At 49.7% G+C, this 6,054-nt stretch overlaps 1 long non-coding RNA gene across 1 annotated transcript in view; it reads right to left on the bottom strand.

Moving 5' to 3' along the window:
- Window positions 1-64: 64 nt before the first annotated feature.
- Window positions 65-6,054, bottom strand: part of LOC107145765 — a 13,873-nt gene continuing 7,883 nt past the window's right edge. The window contains exons 2-3 of the long non-coding RNA XR_001503949.2: window positions 4,054-4,144; window positions 65-1,816 (exon numbers count right to left, since the gene is read on the bottom strand). This is a non-coding gene — a long non-coding RNA (uncharacterized LOC107145765). The remainder of the gene's footprint in view (window positions 1,817-4,053; window positions 4,145-6,054) is intronic.

The following is a 6,054-nucleotide window of genomic DNA, read 5'->3' as shown; positions in this document are numbered from 1 at the left end:
AAGAGACAGCTTAGACTCTTCCCCAAATTTGGCTCATTCACAAGAGGAAAAACAAACTGCTTCCTGGAGGAGGTGGCCTCTGGGAGGCCTTAAGCAACATGTACCTGTGCAGATCAGGGAGTAGGGAGCAGAATTGGAGCTCACTCCAACCCCACAGAACCCCCTAGCACATCCCCCTGTTTTATTGTATTCGCAGCACATCTGAATTCATCTTATTTGCATATCTGTTTTTATCTGTCTCCACCCCTACAGTGAAAGCAAAGGTTTCCTGTGCCTTGTCCACTGCACTTAATGCCTGTGTCTCCAGCTCCTAGAAAAGTGTCTTGGGTCCAGGCACAGTGGCGCACCCCCGTAATCCCAGCAGCTTGAGAGGCTAAGGCAGGAGGATCGCAAGTTCAAAGCCAGTCTCAGCAACTGTGAGGTGCTAAGCAACTCAGTGAGACCCTCTCCTCAATACAAAATAGGGCTGGGGATGTGGCTCAGTGGTTGACAGCCTTTGAGTTCAATGCCCGTTACCCTCCCCCAAAAGAAGAGTGTCTAGGGTTCTTTAAGGGGAGGGAGGGAGGAAGGAAGGATGGGAGGCAAGGAGGGAGAAAACCCCATGTGCCAAAGCTTGGGGACCTGGAGGTCAGTGTGGCAGAAGTAAGAGGGTGGCGGGCCTTGAAGGTCAGGCTGTGGAAGGGGACTCAACATCCTGCAGTGGGAGCCACAGGGTATATGAGCAGGGGAGTCATGTGTACAGACCAGTGTATCCCAGGCCTAGCCAGTCAGTGCAAAATCCCCTTGGCCATGAGACATCTGGTCTCAGATGTCCCCAGCTGATAGGCAAACACTATATAGTAACAGGATATATGACTTTTAGCATTGAAGTTCCTACATGAACCTATTATAGCATTACAGTTTACATTATAAGGGTGGGGACAGATAAAAACAGATGATCAGATAAACAGGAAAAGTTCAGATACACCTTCTCTCCTTAGCTTCACCCTCAGGTCAGCCAATGGGAACCAGTCCCAGATGGAAACTGGTTATGATGTAAAGGTCTAGTTTTGGGGGATCATTTAAGGTACATGCAAAGAGTGAGGGTCCAATTCATAAGAGGGAGGTGGCTTGACGCCTCCCTTCCCAGAAGCCTCCTTTACCCTTTTGGGGTGTGGACAAAGCCAGAAACCAGGCCTATCTCTTGGTAGAGAAAAGCATACTTGGTTTTAGGACCAAAGACTAGGTGACTTTCACAAGTGACTGGGACAGACAGAGACTAAATGAAAAGGGTTTTGTGAGCCACCTGCTGCCCACTTTCCAAAGCTGGTCAGGATGAATGCTCTGGGAGGTTTCATCTGCAACTGTCTCCAGTTGGAGGAGGGCTTTTATCTCCTATCCCGCTGTCCTGGGAGGGAGGCCTAGCAGTGCCAATCAGGAGCTCCAGGGTTTTGTATGGGCTTTTAGCAGGGCTGTTCTGGGTAAGCTGAGCTCATGGCCACCTCAGCTGCCCCAGTGGAACCATCTGAAGACTCTCCCGCCCTCCAACCCCCAGGCCTAGAGCCCACAGCTTGAAGCCTCATTGGAGCGACAGCCCTATCTGCAGATCCCCAGCCCTGGGCAAGGAGGAGGGATCCTGGACTCTGGTTGGACCCACAGAGACACCTCTGGAGCAGGGTATCTGGTACCTCTATTGGAGTCTCAGGATCCTGGAGAAAAGGACAGAGCAGGAGAGGGATCCAGCTGGAGAGCACGGTAGGGCTGGGCGTGGGCTGCACTGGACAGCTCTGCTACTGTGAGCAGCTCAGCTCCACCTTCTGCACCTCAGTGACCTCATCTGCAAAATGAAGAAGTCATGGCCACTCTGCCTCCTTCAGAAGGATGCCAGGAAAGGGAAGGGGTGTGTGCTGCACACATGGAGACCACCAGGCCTTTCCCTCCTCTCTGTGGCACATAGTGTGGCAGCACAAGGGATTTGAAAGGCCCTGTGTTCAGAATTAATTAGGAGGTTCTTGCTCTTGACAACTGCCCAGGGCCTGAGTCCCAACTCCTCCATTCACCATGTAGGTGACTGTGGACCTGACCCCTCAGCTCTCTAAGACCCTGAGACCATCCTCATGGTTGTTTGTTTGTTTGTTGTTAGTTTGTTTGTTTGGTTTTGGGTTTTTTGTACCAGGATTGAACCCAGGGATGCTTACCACTGATCTACAACCCCGGCCATTATTATTATTATTATTATTACTACTATTAATATTATTATTTTAAATTTTGAGATAGGGTCTCACTAAGTTGCTGAGGGCCTCACTAAGTTGTTGAGACTGACTTTGAACTTGTGATCCTCCTGCCCCAGCCTCCTGCGTCACTGGGATTACAGGCGAGTGCCACCATGCCTGGTGAATCCCATGGTCTTTGAGGTGGGAGGAGCAAGGGTTGGTGCCCAGGGATTGCTAAGATGCTTTCACATTCTGCCTTTGTTCCCTGGGGCCTCCGGGGACTCCTGGTTCCAAATCCTCCTTCTGTCCCATCTCACTCTGGGGAAGAGGAGACTGGGCTCCCAGTGGTGAGCGCACTGACAGGCTGCAGCTGAGGATAGCTTCAGGTGGGGACAGAGGCTCACCAAGTGGCAGGGACAGCCAAGGTGCAAAGCGCACCTTCCACTGCTGCTTGTGTGAATGGGCAAGAGATGGAGGCTGAGGGGCCAATGGGCGGCTGCTCTGGGTTCTGGGGCTGCGCATCCTCTGTTCAGTCCTTCAGTTTCCTTCACCCATCTGCTTATAGGGCACACTCAGAGAGCCACTGTGTGTGCCGAGCACAGTTGGAATAAAGACATGAGTGCATTCACAGCCTCTTGGGAGATGTAAACAGAGAGTTCCCACACAGCATGAAAAGTGCTGGGACAGCAGCCTCGCAGGGTGCTCTGCAAGTACTGGGTGCCACTGTGTGTGTGTCGGGGAGTGTCTGGAAGAAGAGCCTGAGCACAGCCAAGTGGGAATGCTCTCCCCCCCAGCCCTTGTAGTCGGCTTGCTGAGATGATGAGAAAATACAGAAATTGCTTGGTGTCCAACAGCTTAGGGGGTGGTAAGAACAAAATACCCGAGAGAAAGGTTACTGGATGGGATAATTAATGTTTTGCTACAAAGGAAAATATTAGTGTGTGTTGCTCAGCATGCAAACACCTCAACTAACAAAACGGCTCAGAGAAAACAAGCAGAACAGCAGGATTTTTCTCACAAAGATTAAAAAAATATATAAGGAAGAGAAGAGACAGCAGTCACAAACATATTCCCACGACTGGAAGAACATTCCCCACCAGGTGAGGAAACCGAGGCCCAGCTCAAGTATGGGTCTGGGAGCTCAGTGGTAGAGCTCTCACCCAGCATGTGTGAGGCACTGGGTTCCATCCTCAGCACCACATAAATACATACATACATACATACATAGATAAATAAATAAATAAATCGTGTCCATTTAGAACTATATATATATATATATATATATATATATAATTGTGTATATATTTAATTATATATATATTTTAAAAATGGGTCTTGCTGCTGCCCCTTCCTGCATGACATCAGCCCTTGGCACACAGACCTGCCCTTGCTCCTGTCATCCTGGTTACTGGGGCAAGGAGTTTTCTTCACACATTAGTTGAACATCCTAAGGGACAAGAGTCTTTCTTTTTCTTTTTGTGGCTCTGGGGATGGAAATCAAGGCCTTGTGCATGTTAGGCAAGCACTTTGCCACTGAGTAACATCACTAGCCACCTGAGCCCTGGGCACAGGAGATTTCCAATTGGCGGGGTACACTCAGACACCTGCCTTCTCCCCGAGGGAGTCTCATCTTCTCAGGGAAGGCTGCATATCTCCCAGCTCATGTCCCCAGGGGAAGAGCTAGCTTAATAAGAGAAAGTAAAAGAGTTATATTTGTTTTTCTGTGTGTGAGCTATAAGCATGTGTTCAGAATCTCCAGGTGATGGGATGAACCCCCAAAAGCCACTTTTTGAATTGATGCCAAAGCTGACTAAGAGCTGCCAATGAATGCTAAACAAACCCACGAGAACCAAGATGGCACCTGCTTGGTTTGTCTCCAGACTTGCAGCTCTTCCCCAGGTGCAGTTCCAAGGCCACCACTCCTCAGGAGGACTCCAGCATTACACTCCGATCTAGAATTAAATGTGTGAAAGTAGAATCAGGTTGGGATCTCCAGAGACAAAACTTTAGGAAGAGCCTTCTTTCTACTCCTATCTCCAGAGAGCTCTGGGGTTGGCCTGAGGGAAAGGCTACAGACAGGCTTGTGGCTGTGGCAGCAAGATGCTGACCTTGAACTCACCCTGACTACTACCAAATCAGTCCCAGAGTCCAGGCAGTACTCAACTGTGTGGGGACCAGATGGAGCATCAGATAGCCAGAAAGGTCCAGGGGTCCCTTACTTTTTACTGGGCCAGGACTGGGGCTGGGTCTTGCCAACCTTTTGTGCTCAAGGGAGACTCAGAGCCAGCAGTCCCTGCTGTATGGGGCCTATAGAAAGAGGTTCAATTGGCCACTGTGGCTGCTGCTGGCAGGGGCTGATGGTGTCTGTGGCTCTGGCTCTGAGACCTGTGGTCACCCTGAGGTGTTCCTCCACCAGAGTTGCCTGCTCCCTCTCTGGCCATCAGCGTGTCACATATGGTCACCATTCTCCCCTCCTTGCTTCCCCCTGTTTGCATGCCAGGTGTGACACCCTTCTCATGGGTGTTTATGTCACTATGGGAACACAACAGGCAGGTCTTTAGCCTGCTGACTTTTCCACTGTGGACCCCTCAGGTCAGGGTCAGGGACTCTGCCACATTCCATAGAGTGGACAGTGACTACAGCATGTGCCCTCAAAGTCAGAGTGGTCCTGGATTCGGGTCTCAGCTTTGTTCGACGCTATGTGATCTTTTTTTGCCCCCCAGTACTGGGGATTGAACCCAGGGCCTCTCACATGCTAAACAACTGCTCTGCTACTGAGCTAGCCCCTAATCCCTTTTTATTTTGAGACAGGATCTTGCTTTTACCCAGGCTGGCCTTGAACTTGTGGTCCTTCTGCCTCTGCCTCCTAAGTAGCTGGAATTATAGGCATGCACCACTGTACCCAGCCTACTATGTGATCTTTTTTTTTTTTTTAATATTTTTTTAAATATGGTGTGTGATTTAGTTGTTGATGGACCTTTATTTTATTTATTTGTATGTGGTGCTGAGAATCGAACCCAGTGCCTCACGCATGCTAGGCAAGCGCTCTACCTCTGAGCCATAACCCCAGCCCCCTACTACGTGATCTTGACAATTGCTTTAAACTTTCCCCAAGAAGAAACAGCAAAAAATGTTTGTTTCATAGATTTGTTTTATTAAGAGAGACCATCTCAATAACAAATAAACAAGCAAACACATCTTGTTAATGTTAGCTCCCTTCTTAACTCAGTCTCCTAGAAATCAGACTTTAAGAGGTACATATGCATTTATTGGGTGAACCCCTGTGGGGGAATGAAGGGAGCAGGCCTGGGTTGGAGAGAAGCTGGGCTACTGCAGTTGTGGCCAAGGACTTGGCCAACCCTTTGCAGAGCTCTGGAGCTGGGGAGGCCCTGCACAGAGGTCCTGCACTAAGGCAAGGGGACTGAACCTTTACTCCCCAAAGCAGCTGTCATTGGATGCAAGGTCCCCTACCTTGAGGGGGACATAACCTTGGGCAATGTAGTTCCCTTAAGCTAAGGGCCATTCCCAGGGGACGGAGCTGTGGGCCTTCTCAGTCATCACTGTGCAGTTGGGGCCATGAGTATCTCCATCGCAAAGGACATTCTTGGCCAGGCACCCAGATACTCACTGCAACTTCTGTTCTCTCTCCCTCTACTCCAAACCTAATACCAGTTTCTGAGAAGTGAACTCAACTTCCTTTAGCTGGGAACAAGAAGCCCACATTCCTGTTTGGGTCCAAACCCTTGCATTGAAGTGTAGATTTAGACAAGTCTTTTCATTTCTTCTGCCCACAGCTTTCTCGTTTTTAAATAGGATCTCATGACCCCTCTGCCTTCCTGGGGGGGGGGGGGGGGGGGGGGAA

This window comes from Marmota marmota, unplaced genomic scaffold (assembly GCF_001458135.2).
Source record: "Marmota marmota marmota unplaced genomic scaffold, marMar, whole genome shotgun sequence".
NCBI lineage: Eukaryota > Metazoa > Chordata > Mammalia > Rodentia > Sciuridae > Marmota > Marmota marmota.
The sequence above is the reverse complement of the archived record's forward strand: the minus strand, read 5'-3'. Positions and strand labels throughout refer to the sequence as shown.